At 40.1% G+C, this 13,878-nt stretch overlaps 1 protein-coding gene and 1 long non-coding RNA gene across 2 annotated transcripts in view; one reads left to right on the top strand and one right to left on the bottom strand.

The window, feature by feature from the left end:
• TRPC4 (transient receptor potential cation channel subfamily C member 4) overlaps positions 1–2,706 on the bottom strand; it is a 242,653-nt gene extending 239,947 nt beyond the window's left edge. The window contains exon 1 of the mRNA XM_077158048.1: positions 1,933–2,706. The gene's annotated coding sequence lies outside the window, so the exon portion shown is untranslated. The remainder of the gene's footprint in view (positions 1–1,932) is intronic.
• On the top strand, positions 2,342–11,406 carry LOC143681229 (uncharacterized). The gene is made up of 4 exons (XR_013174476.1): positions 2,342–2,452; positions 9,209–9,347; positions 9,490–9,673; positions 11,229–11,406. It is a non-coding gene; the product is annotated as an uncharacterized LOC143681229 (long non-coding RNA).
• Positions 11,407–13,878: the final 2,472 nt, after the last annotated feature.

Genomic DNA, 13,878 nt, shown 5'->3' with positions numbered 1-13,878 from the left:
ATTTTACTATTTCGTTGGGGAGTGAATACGATAGTTACGAGTTGCTGGACAGAAAGGAAAATGGAAGGAAGGAAAGAAGGAAGGGAGGGAGTGAAGGAGCAGGGAGCAGGAAAGAAGAGAGAGAAAAAGAGGGAAGGAGGCATCCTAGGAATTGTTTATCCCTGTCTAGTGCTCCCTAAAGCTCTTTGAGAAGATAAAAGGTAAAGCTATTCCCATTTTTCTTTGAATAGGTGCATTTATTATTCTTTGACCATGTAATAGGGATTCCAGATCAACAGTGTCACTTTTCCTTCTGGCCTGTTGCAAACACAGCCCTGTGTGAGCAGTGAAGTCCTTGTTGCTGAACTGTGCATTTTTGATAGAGTAGAATGTAATAAAGCACCTCAGGGTCACTGAAAGCATATATACACATGTACAAACGTATATGTATATATATGTTAAAGATTTTTTTCTTTTTTTAAACTTTTTTATTGTTAAATACAACATATATTCAAAGAAAAGGGGAAAAAAGCAATAATTTTCGAGGTACACATCAATAAGTAGATAAATAACAGATTTCAGAGTTTGTTATGGGTTACCACTCAACTATTTCAGACTTTTCCTTCTAGCTACTCCAAAACACTGGAAGCTGGAATAATTTTTTTTTTCTTTTTTGTGAAAAATAACATGTGTGCTAAAAAGCAATAAATTTTGAAGCACGTCACATTAATTAGTTGTAGAACAGATTTCAGGCTTTGGTATGGGTTACAATTCCACCATTTTAGGGTTTTACTTCTAGCTGCTCTAAGATACTGGAGACTAAAAGAAATGTCAGTATAATGACTCAGCATTCATACTCATTTGTTAAACCCTACCTTCTCTGTATAACTCCACCATCACTTTGATCTTTCTCCCACCCTTTAGGGGTGTTTGGGCTATGCCCATTCTACATTTTGCATGTCAGAAGGGGCTGTCAGTAATATAGGATGGGGGATGGAACTAGCTGATGTTTTGAGGAGGCTGGTCCCTCTGCATTTCAGGACTTATCTGGTCCAGGGATCATTTGGAGGTTGCAGTTTCCTGAAAAGTTACTCTAGTGCATGGAACATCTGTAGAATCTTATACGATGCCCTAGGTGTTCTTTAGGATGGGCAGGAATGGTTTGGGTAGGGGGTTGGCAAGCTATGATAGGTAGCGATGTCTAACTAAAGCTTGTGTACAGTGACCTCCAGAGTAGCCTCTTGTCTCTATCTGAGCTCTCTCAGCCACTGATATCTTATTTGTCACACTTCTTTTCCCCCTTTTGGTCAGGATGGCATTGTTGATCCCACAATGCCAGGGCCAGATTCATCCTTGGAAGTCATCTCCATGCTGCCAGGGAGATGTTCACCCCTGGATGTCATGTCCCGCATAGTGGGGAAGGCGATGATTTCACTTGCAGAGTTGGGCTTAGAGAGAGACAGAGGCCACATCTGAGCAACAAAAGAGGTCCTCCAGAAGTAACTCTTAGGCATACCTATATGTAGGCCAAGCTTCTCCGCTATATACATAAGCTTCATAAGATTAAGCCTCAATCAAGGGCTTGGTCTATTGATTTGGGTGTCTCTAATGTTTGACACAGTATCGTGGGATTCCCTCATGGCAAAGTTTAATAGTTCCATATTTTTTCCCCCATTCCTCAAAGGACTTTGCCAATACTTTTTGATGATCTGCTTAATATGCTATGGGATGTATCCAGGCATTACATTAAGCTATACAAGATTAAAGGTCCTCATTCTTATTCTGGGCTCCCTGTGTTTGGATTGTTTAAATGATCTGTCCATACTTATGGAGTCATGTGCGACAGAAAATCTTGGCTCTGAACATGATAAACCTTTCTTCCTTTGGTCTCAAAGAATAGGTGAAGTTCTAAAATACAGACAACTTCTTCCTTACCCCTGTATTCTGAATTACCTTTTACAATATTTGTCTCAGACAACCTTGGGGATGAGGTAGTTCAAATTCTGCACAGCGGGCAGTGAGCTGGGGACTCCAATGAAGGCCTTCGATGAATTCCCCAGGGAGGGAGGCTGAAGTGGAGGTGGAAAGTCTCCCTTCTGGCAGTTGAAGTCATCGCTTCTCCTTTTAAGGCCTTCCACTGGTTGGATGAGGCGCCTCTCACTGCTGAACCACCTCCTCAGTTGATCACAGATGTCATCAGCCACAGATGCGGTCAACTTACGGATGATTTAAATCCATGAACTGCGCTCCCAGTGACAATCAGGCCAGTGTTTGCTGGACGGACAACTGGACACGATCACGTGGCAGGCGGGCACACTAACTTAACCATCACAATGCTTTCTGTTTGTCGCTTTTTGAGCACGTTTTCCTTTTGGGAGAAAATACCAGCTCGATTGCGCGCATTAAGGACAGAGCGCTGCTGGTTTTGTCTTGGAAGGGGCTGAGTGGAAGGATGACTCCCCAGCAGGAGAAGGTGTGTCCTTTCCACAATTCTGCATCAGGATGTAAAGGTTACTTCCCTTGTTCACGTCTTAAATTTCAGGAAAAGAGTTAATTTTCTAGAACTATTCAAAATCTTAGATGACTGCAAAGTATGTTTGTGAATAGAACAAGGCCTTATGCCTACAAAGTCAGTCAGCACGGTCAAACTTAGGTTCTTGCCACCAGTAGCAAACACATGGCTGGTAGCCATGCTGGCGACATTTACAAAACCTCACATTTCTTATCAGCAAGTTGGGAGTGATAGTCTCTTGCATTGTGACCTCACAACATTCTGATTATGTAAGTGAAATATTCTTACAGATTATGCAGAAATGCATCCATAGCTCCACCACCACCCCCCTCACTGTATTGAAATAATTTGCTTCTTATTGAGGCCCATGAAATCTAAGCGCCACATTTCATCTCAAGTCATTTACCATGTGGGGTACCAGCTTCAAAGTCCTGAATAATAAAATGTCTGTGTCTATGAAAGAGTTTGCTTTTTAGAGCACCTTTTACAAAATGTCTATGTAGTTCTTATTCATGAAAGAAAAAGGAGGCAAAAGATTTGCATTCAAGGATCTACAGCAGATAATGGCTTGGAAACACCTCTGTAACAGATTATGTGAGGGAAGAGAGTGGGTGATTAAATATAATATTGGTTTATATAGAGATCAGGGCTATAAGGTAGTGAAAGTGAAAGGAAGAAATGGTTCACACTATTTCAGGGCCCCCAGCTTCTCATGCTTTCTACATGAATTTCCTTAGCCACTACCGGCTGCATTCTGAAAGATGAGGTGAATGGCCAGCCCCGAGAACTGAAACCACCACCTCAGCCGGTGGAAAATCTGTGTTCAGGTGACATCAGTACCTGGTACACCAGTTCCCAGTGCAGTCTCGGTGACAAATGGCTGCACAGGCCCTGGGACGTTGCTTTCTACCAAATGCTCAATCTTTTTCTACTGCCTGGATGACTCTCAGTGCCTCTCCCCAGTGTGACCTAAAAGCTCTTCTTTTCTCAGCTCTGGGATGCCTTTTCAGAGATAAAATTAAAATATAGAAGCAAACACTAAGAAAAATGCATTTGCTATTTAGGATCTGTTAAAATGTTATATAAACTGCTCCCAATTGCCTTTTTTCTGCTAGGATTGCAATGTTTGAGAAGTTCTTTGGAATAATATCTATATATGATGACATAAGTCAAGCAAATAGTTGCTAATGGAAAGTTACTGAGTCAGATTATAGATTTCAGATATGAAAATCTTATTTTCACACTAAATGTTAAAATGTTCTCACAAGTGGGAATTGGCAAAGAAAACTGCTGTAAATTACAAATTATACCAGGAAAAGGGAAATCGCTGCCTGATCATTTAAAACAAATTTTATTCCATAATGCAAAACAAAAACAAAAAAAAACTGCTCAAGAGCGAATGCATTCAGCTTTAAGAATTAAAGTTATGTTGATTCAGTAACTAAAGAATTTTATTTTAACTTCTGTTGGCATTGTTTATGAAGGGACTCTTGGGGGTGTACATATTTGTGTATCTCCGGCTCCCTTTAAAGATAATACTCAATAGTCTCAGTTTTCTAACTTAAGAAGTTCAGTTAATATCATTTTTCTTGAGAGGTGTTATCATCTGGGTTTGAGTCCCTCTTCCATTTACAAGTTGTGGGATTTTGAATATTTGCATTATCTTTCAGTGCCTAGGTTTCCTCATCTATAAAATGGGGTTAATAATTATTTCTATGTCATAGGGTTTTGGATCAGTAAGTAATTCAATGTAATTTGCCTGGCTCACAGAAATAACCATACAAATATTACATATTATAACTATTTAGTGATTATAAATATAAACATATGTATATGTATGTATTTGTGTGTGTGCATATTCACAAATGTCGAAATATAAAAGGTCAAATTACTTTTTTTATTCTTTTCTTTGTCACTAACACTAGTCAGCAAAATGGCATGGCAGAAGAATTGTCTTAATGGAGAAAAATGTTCATGTTTTACAGCTTTATGCCTAGATACCGCATTTCTGTCACACAAAAGTGATATAGATTATGAATTTAAAGCACCTTAGAGTTCTCCCTCTAACACCTGCTTTTCCTCTTTTCAGCATTTCTCTTAACACCCTCTATGTCTCACCGACCCAGGTACACTAGTAATAGGTAGAGCATTTAGAAGGTGTTTAATGAGGACGCGTGCTGAGACAATCCTAAAATGACGTTTCCACAACACATCCCTCCGGATGATTTTCCATTACATTGTGAATTCAGATGCTGTGTGTTTGTGAAGCCCTTATAAAATGAGAACTCAGGGAAAGCATGGAACCTCTAGACACTAGACAGGTAGAATTTTGGTGAATAAGAAAATGTCCGCTTTGGATAACAGCACATAAATTTTATAAACTCTGAAGCGAGTTACTTTTGAATGGAATATTAGCTAAAACAAAGTATCTATAGGCTAAAAAGTGTACCATAAAAATTATAATGAAGTGTTGACAGAAACAATCATAGCTCATTTTCAGTAGATGAAACTGGAAATGCATCAATGGCAAGCAACTGGGGATTTCCTTGTCTTATGACCCTAATTACCACTCCTATGTTGTTATCTTTTTATACTGTGTTTAACAGTGGGTTTCTATCACCATTATCACTAATGCTAGTAAAAAAAAAAAAATGCTACTTAATAATTTATCTTAATTTTAATTTCTTTTCTATATGTACTTCTTTTCTTCCTTAGTACTCAGCACCTAATATATAGAAAGACTTGAATCTAGCTTTAGGAGAGAAAAAGCTGTATAGTTGTGATGGTTTGGAGGCTTATGGACCCCAGAAAAGTATGTCATTCAGTTAATCCACTCCTGTGGTGCAGACCTGCCAGGGGTGGGACCTTCTGATTAGGTTATTTCAGCTGAGATGTGACCCACCTCATTCAAGGGTGTTCTTAATCCCCTTGCTGGATCCCCCTATAAGAGCACAAAACACAGAGAAGCTAAGAGGTGAAATTAAGAGAAGCTCACAGAGAAGCACCCAGAGAAGTTTAGAGAAAAAGCCACAGATGGAGAAGCCGGAAGTTGAAGCGATGGAACCCTGGAGAGAAGGTCTAGTAGATGCCACCTTGCTATCTGGCAGAGCAGAGAAGTCCAAATTCACCAGTCTTCAGAGAAGGTAGCATCCAGCTGATGCCTTAACTGAGACATTTTCATGGCTTTGAAACTATACATTTTTAAGTAATAAATCCCCATTGTTAAAAAAAAAAAACAGTTCATTTCCGAAATAGCTCACTTTGTCAGCTTTAGCAAACCAAAACAATAGCCTTACTAAATTTTTATGAGAAAACTAAGAAATAGAGAAAGGATACATCTAAAAGTTGTATGGCTGGTTAGCACAACTAAACGGGGTCTCAACATCTGGTCTTGTCCTCGTGCTCAGTAATTGTTCATAAGTAGCTCTGATTGCCTCCATCTTTGTAACTAGAGAAGAAGAAGGAAACATTAAAATAAACCTCCCTCTCTTCCATTCTCTGCAGTTAGAATTAGGCTAACTCCCTTTCCAGCCATGGAATATCAAGGAAAGACATTTTTACAGAAGAGACATTTATGACCGACGAGAAACATGGGGGGTTGAGCTTCTGCAGTCACTTCCTCCAACAAGCAACCTGCCCCCTTCCTCACGCGAGGCTGTGGCACCAGGGGCAATGGCTGGGGGTGGGGGCGGGTATCGACAGCTTACCATTGTCCACTTCGCCCGGGCATCGTCCACTCTAACTCCAAGCACTGCCCTGCGGGGCAGGTATGCCCCCTCCCTGTCTGCAGAGGGGTCTGAGGACAGAGGCTCAGACAGCTTCCGAAACAGCCCAAGGCCACCAGACCCACCACAGAACCAGGCAGAGAGGAGCTTGTTTCTTTGGTGGAGAGTGGGTGTCAGCCAATTCCGCTTTAGAACCAGCCAGGAAGCTTAATAAGAAGGAAAAGGAGACAAAACACTGCTTGCAAAACCAATTATACTGGAATTTCAGTGGCTTTCAAAGCTAGATACCGGCTGCACCCAAGTCCATGAACTTTATTCTAGAAGCTAACAGGAGGGACATTTTCTCCCGAGAGGGAAAGAGCAGTCCTTCCTTGACCTGAATGATTAAGGTGACCATAGGGTTTGTCACCCAAACCAGCGCACCTCATAGAGCCATGGGTGGGTCAACAGGCATCAGGGGCTTAGCTCTGTCCTGGCTAAGCTATAGAGCTTTCCCCTCCAGAGTGGACTTGAGCGAGGTCCAAGCCTGATGGCCAGAACTACTTTATTCAACCCACATCTCCACTGGGCCTGTGATGGCAGATTGTACCAAGGCTGGGTAGTACTATCCTCAGGAGTGATGCATTCAAGCTTGTTTCCCACCTTCTGGTTCTCAGAACATCAACTTTCTCACTTAATCATCAACGTTCTAAGGCATGGGTGAAAAGAACAGCCATTACTTTCCAAAAAGTGAAACCAAGAGCTAAAATAATCTTTCCATAATGAAAAAGCTTTCTGGACAGCTTATCTCCACATGTCCTGCCTAACTTTGTGCTGCTCAGTAGAATATTTCCTTACCCTAGGAATTTTTAGAGTTGTCGTCCCTGTGTTATAGATCTGGGTTTTCAAGTGAGAGAAGAGTAGACCTTTGAATATATATTTTTATAGCAACATAATTATATTTATATTCAAGAAAGAGAGGGCTGGCTTTGCACGAGTATCAATCCTAGGTAAAGGAAATAGGAAACAAGGAGGCAGATTTTGCATGGAGCGTGGACTGGCCCTTGCTGCATGAAGTAATGGATATATCTGATTGCCACGGCTCTGGACCCCAATTTGAAGTCACTGTGCATGGCTGCACGCTATGCCATGCCGACATAATAGTCTTGGGAGCATCTAAATCACTCTACGTTAGCCTCAAACTTAAAATACACAGCAAACTATTTATTTTGAATAAAATCCTCAGAACATTTAAACAGCAAGGAATTATTTTACACTAGTGTACAATTAAAAGCAGCCCTGGGACATGCACCAACTTGAGCCTTTTAAAATTTAGTTGATAACTGCTAAACTAACATAGAAATAAATGAGTTTTCCCTATATGCCTTGCAGAATTAATAGATCAGAGCGTCCTTCCAGGGTACAAAGCTGTAGGAAAAGCTCTGAAAGACCTATTTAATTCAAATCTCTTTCCGACCATAAAAGATGATATTAATTCTTGATTGAAACCATAATTCTATACAGAGCAATATTAAATGAATTGCCTTTTGTTCTGCACATTCCACCAGAGGCCCTACCCAGGTTTATTAAACATTAAAATTACAATGACCTTTCTTAGGAAATATTTTACACAATTATGTTAGATTATTCAAGTCACTAACCGAAGAGCATATTAGAGCTTTATATGCAAAAAATAGTTATTTAAAAAGCTAAATATAATTTACTTACATGTATTTTTTATAAGCTAAGAACAGGAACTGAAAAATAATGAAAAAAATATAATTCTGATTTTACACTGAGTTCTGTTTTTAATTCCAGCACCCCCTGAGTTCCTGAAGGGTTAGCCCTCAGCTCCTTGACGGGCTTCGGCTATCACCACCAAATCTGTGCTTCAACTCCCCTTCCTTGCCACAGTCTTTCCTTTTTATTATAATTTTATGTTCCCGTATTCATGCTGTCACCTGGCTATTCCACGCTAAAGTCAAGCAATGAAAACGTGCGTGAAACCAGCTGAAACGTTAGAGGTGAACAAGCACACTTGGAGGAGGATGCCCAATGCCAATCACATCCAGTTCCCTTGGTAGAATTGCTTGGTCCTTCAGCACCTGCCTCCCCCTTCTCTTCTGTACGGATTCTTCTACCTCCCAGCCATACACTCAGATCTCTCAAACACGCTTTCTTTCCTAGGAGCAGACCCATGAGGGGTCACACCAGTTCTGTATCTGAGACAGGAGCGTCACCGCGTGGGGCTGGAGATGTGCATCCGTGGAAGCCATTGTCGTCTGCTTCTCTTCTGTAACAGCCACAGCCCTCACTTGACCTTCTTTGGCCCTATTCCAAAATTTAATTTCTCATGAATTTCTGAAAGAGAATTAAGATGTTGCTTAGATTGGGATATAGGTAATTGAACTATGGAAGTGATGATCAACATACTTTCTTTGTCTTATATCTATTCATTACGTAAAAAGCTGTCAGATTAAACTAGTTTTCTTTCCCTTAGGAATTAAGAGTGAGCTCATTTCACTGACTCTAAATGTTATTTTAAACTAGTTTTTACTTTATTATTCTAAGTGTTTTAATAAAGAGAAATCCAAGTATTTGATTTAGCAATATCCTAATAGAGATTAAAAAATAAATAAATCAGAAAAGCGAATAATGGAACCACTTATTAGGGAAAGAAAACAAAAGGTTTATAAGTATGGAAAGCAAAGTGACCATTTCTGCTTTTTCAGATATGACTTAACATGGACATTGTCCTCTAACGCCAAGGCAGTGACGTCTCATAGCTTCCACTACACAGAAATAAAGAGGGGATCCCAGGTGATATGTAGTGGCTGCAGGGCATTTGCATATAAAAGAGATGGAAACATAGAAATACATATGTTGTTCTAATAACTGATTGAAGTTTTAGACCTAGTTGGGGAGGAGGCTGGTAAAATAATTACCTTCATATTTGTTGGCTTTCTTTGCCAGTTGCACATTCCATTTACATCAACCTTGTTTACCATCACAGCTATCTTAAACTGTCACCATGACACGTGCAAAAGGCATCAATGCGGTGATACTGAGAAGATGCTGAGAAGTTTCTACAAATAAAGTTGAAGTCCTGAGAGGAAGGAAGGACAATTCCTTGCAAGGATGATACAGAGACGGTAAATAGACAATATAGAAGAAAATGACAGACAAAGAAAATAACAACAAACACATATATAGCACATCTTACATGCCAGGTGTGAATATATATACATGTGGATGCGTGCATGCATGTATTAAACTCTCTGTAATCCTCTGCAGTAGGTGTGATTACATCAGAGGAACCACAGGGAGGCCGGTGATCAGGTGACTCAACTGAGTCACAGCATGTATCACAGCTGGGATCTGAATCCAGGACATCTGGCTCCAGGAAGTTTTCACCACACTATGCTTCCTACAAAAAGTGATCGCAAAAGAGACAAGGACAAAGTATTTTCCCAATAAGGTGAGGTGATGGAAAACCCACGATATGATTCTGCAGCGTGCGCTTTGTGTAATTTGCAATGCGGGTGGATGCAATTGTATGCTCGGGTTTAGTCATCCTTAAGATCACTGACTGCAGGCTGATTTTCTATGGTTAATTACGTCAGGTGGATTTAAGGGTTCTCTACTGATTCCTTACATTAAGTTTATGAAGGAAGAATAAGTGAACCAGGTTAGAGCCTATTGCAGATGCTGTGAATGCTGTGATGCCTCCCAAAGCAGTCACCTTGGAGTCCTGGTTCTATGTGAGGTTAATGAAATGCTACATGGAAAAGAAATTTCACACTCACGTGAGTTTGGAAAATCTGGATTAAACAAAGTTAAACCACCTACACCCTCATTCACACATGCGCATGAGCTGCTCAGCTCTGAGAGACACTGCTCTGTGCTGGTCCCAGAGTCAGAGATTCAGAGGAAAACGCTGGGCAGCTCTGCTTTAGAGAAGGGTGGGTTGGCTCTGCTCTTTATTTATTTATTTATTTTTATTTTTATTTTATTTTATTTTTTTGTTCTCACTATTTCACTCATTCTTGCTGTCTTAAACATTCTCTGCAGGCCTGACTATGCTCTGAAACTTGGTCAACAACTTGCCACTACACTGGAGGCCAGTGGTATCTGGGGAACCTGTCACATGTACTATGTCACTGCAGTGTTCAAGGAAATTAGCCCCATGTATTGTGCTATTGCCAAGTTCATATAAGGTAGAACATAAATCCTAGAAATAACTGCATTTTGATCTGGTTTACAAACTCCCACTCCTTGAACTTCCACAACGGATTCTCTGGGTTTTGTGTCAAAAAAAAAGTATTTTAATTTACATACATTTAAACTGAGAAATCAGCTTAAGTTTCAAATAACATCGGCTACAATGCATTTTCTGGTTGCAGTCACCCTGCTTTTCTCTTCGAGATCGTTCTAGTCAGTCTAGTTCTATCCCCCAAGGGGCTTACTTTTTCATGGGAAAGTCAGGCAGTAAAGCCCAATGACAATTCCCTATGCTCTTTCAGAGGAGCTGTGAAAGGTACAGGCTGTGGGACCAATGCTACATTGTAGCAATTTGTAACTGTCTACCCCCCTCCCCTCTGTGTTGGTGGAGGCTGGACAGGGGAGGTGCTATCTGGGCTGTGCTTTGAAAGAATGAGCAAAGGTGTTTCAGCTGTAGAAGTGCTTCATGCAGAGTAACCAATATAAAAAATTTCAATGAAATATAATAATAGTAAAAACCAATTGTGGAGCACATACCCTGCAGCAAGCACCACAGCAGGTTTCTTCTGCAACCATGATGCCGGTCTTCTGATTCCACGTCAGAGACCAGCAAACAGGCTTCGGAGTTTAAGCCACGCTCTCAGTGCCCGCCTGTTTCAGTCTTCTTGGCACGTGTGTGAGTGTGGTGAGTTCCAGGAAAGGCAGTTTGTTTCCAAGAGCTCTAATGTAGAATAGGCACAATAACGGTAGTTAAGATCATTGAAAACACACATCATGCCTGGTGCTATTCTAAGCTCTTCCCTGTTTAACAGAATCTGCTCCTCATCTCACCTGAGGCTCACGGTCAGTCAGGAAACTTGTCCAGATGGAGCAAGCACCTTACCCAGCACTGCAGAGCTCATGAAAGCGAGGGACAAGCTGAGGTGATGTGATATCGGAGCCACACTCTTAACCAACAGGCTGAATGGACCTGGTAAATGGCGTGGTATTTTGGAGACAAGGCAGAGTTTCTTTCTTTCTTTCTTTCTTTTTTTTTTGGCATGGGCAGGCACCGGGAATTGAACCTGGGTCTCCAGCATGGCAGACAAGAACTCTTGCCTGCTGAGCCACCGTGGCTTGCCCAGAGTTTCTTTTTTAAGCCTCTCAAAGGCTTAAAAACCAGGGTCTGTATTATATGAAATATAAAGACAGTAATTTCCCCCCCTCTCTTAGGTAGCATTAAAAAACGAAAACAAAAGATTAAAAAACCTCAAGTTTCAGCAAATCTAGGAGATAATTATACTCGGTAGCATATCATGACAAAAGCAGATAAGATCCAGATAGGAGCTGCTGTGAGCACAGAGTATTGGCCCGGGGATGGCAGGACTGAAACGGCACCTTAGAACAGTTATATGTAAGAATAAATTGATGATTACAACATAAAAATAAATAAAGCAAGTACATGCCAAATTTATACAAGAGTATTGAGGAGGACTCCTAAATAAAGTACCATGAATCATAATCCAATACCATATTAGCCATATCATATTCAATTGAGGTTTATTCCATGAACTTATGGGTGATTCAATACTAGGAAATCTTAATAAACTAATTCATTATATTAATAGATCTATGGAGTAAAAACACTTGAAAAATTTCAACACTCATACTTGATAAAACCTAGGAATATAATAACTCTTAAACATAAAAAAATGCAACTAATTCATCCCCAAATACAATATTATGCTTTCTGGAGAAACACTAGACGCTTTCACACTTACACAAGGTACAAGGCCAAAAGTCCCACTATTAACATTATATAGGCAATAATAGCCAGTGTAACTTTGAAAGGTAAAAAAATTAAAGGTATAGAAAACAGATATTAGAAGACCAAAATATTACAGTTTGCACAGGATATGATTGTTGTACAAGGAACAATTGAGAATAACTGAAAAGAACTATAAAAAGAAAACTCAAAATTACTAAGGCACAAAACTGATATACAGAAATTAATAGCACTCACATGTATATCAGCATCTGTCTAGAACATATAATGGAAGGTAAGACTTCATTTGAAATAGTAACAAAAAGGATAAAATAACCAGGAAGAAATTTGAAAAGAAATGAGCAAAACTTATAGGAATAAAACTGTGAGGCATTAATTAAAGAAGGAAAAATTCAGAAGCTACATGAATAATTGTTTGGAATATGCATAAAAAAACCAAGAGGCTACATGATAAACTCTGTGTCTGGGTTGGGGCAATGTGGAAACTGAACCCACAAGTACAAGATGGGAAGGGGACTCACAGTTTCTCCTTTTATACTTTTGGTCTTCGAAGCCATAAGTGGACCACCCATTCTAAACATAAGTAAAATAGTAATAATAATAATAATAATAATAATAATAATAATAATAATATGTTTAACCAAATCCTGAGCATCCATTTTATCTTATTAGAATAAAATGCTCAAAACACGTGTCATCTAACAAATGCCCCAAATTCATTGCCAATCCAACTTCGACTCTTTTACATATGTACACTATCATGAGTACTTTAGGTGATGGGAATACTGTCCTACAATGAGCAGACAATGGGTAAATCACTCAGTAAACCTTGCAGGCACGTGGGCTTGCAAATAAGTCCAGGTGCTACGAGCCAAATGCAAATTCATATCTGATCCCGAAGTAAGGCAAAACGAGGAGTTTAAAAGAGCAGTGAAGTCATCTGAAGACCAATTTTTAAGGCGTTGCATTAGGAAAATGATTTTTTACAAACCACAACCTGCCTTTATGAAAAGCCTTTCAAGAAGTTCACAGGAGCCAGTGAATATGGCTGTACAACTTTCCTGCATAAATTGGAATATACTCTTGGGCACAATAATGTCTTTAATAATGACCAGAAGTTAGGAAAGCGGATTCACTGCTTAGCATCACGTTTTCGCCAAGAGCTTGCACAGAATTAATGGAATGACTCTCACTCGTGAACGTTCCAGCAGGACCAGTTCTGAAGATTGGGCTCACGCTGCAATTCTCTTGGCACCCGGAGTCAGGCAGCCTTGGGGTCTCCCAGGTGCATTCCGCACGTGAGGTACAGTCGGACCCTGTGGCTGAAAACATCTGAGAAGAGGGCCAGACAAACCCCAGGTGTGCTTGAGCGCGTAGCTCTGAGCCACTTAAAACCTAAAGTGCCATCCTTCCTTAATCAATTTGAAGAGGCGAATCATGTTGTTTTCGATGTGAGCAAGTTTTTCATCAAATTACATGATAAACAACTGCTGCAGGATGAGCATGGTTCATCTTAGGTCCAAGAAACATATTTTTTTTCCCTTTAAAAATGCACCTTTGAAATGAAATAACATCAAATGTAAAAATCAATGTTGGCACAGAATCAACATGGCCACAGTCCTGCCATGTGTTGGCTCGGTAATTGCAGGCATCTCTTGGGGATGCGTTAGAACTGCACGTCCCCAGACCCCACCCCA

This window comes from Tamandua tetradactyla, chromosome 4 (genome assembly GCF_023851605.1).
Source record: "Tamandua tetradactyla isolate mTamTet1 chromosome 4, mTamTet1.pri, whole genome shotgun sequence".
NCBI classification, from domain to species: Eukaryota; Metazoa; Chordata; class Mammalia; order Pilosa; family Myrmecophagidae; genus Tamandua; species Tamandua tetradactyla.
This window is presented reverse-complemented; position numbering and strand designations above follow the sequence as displayed.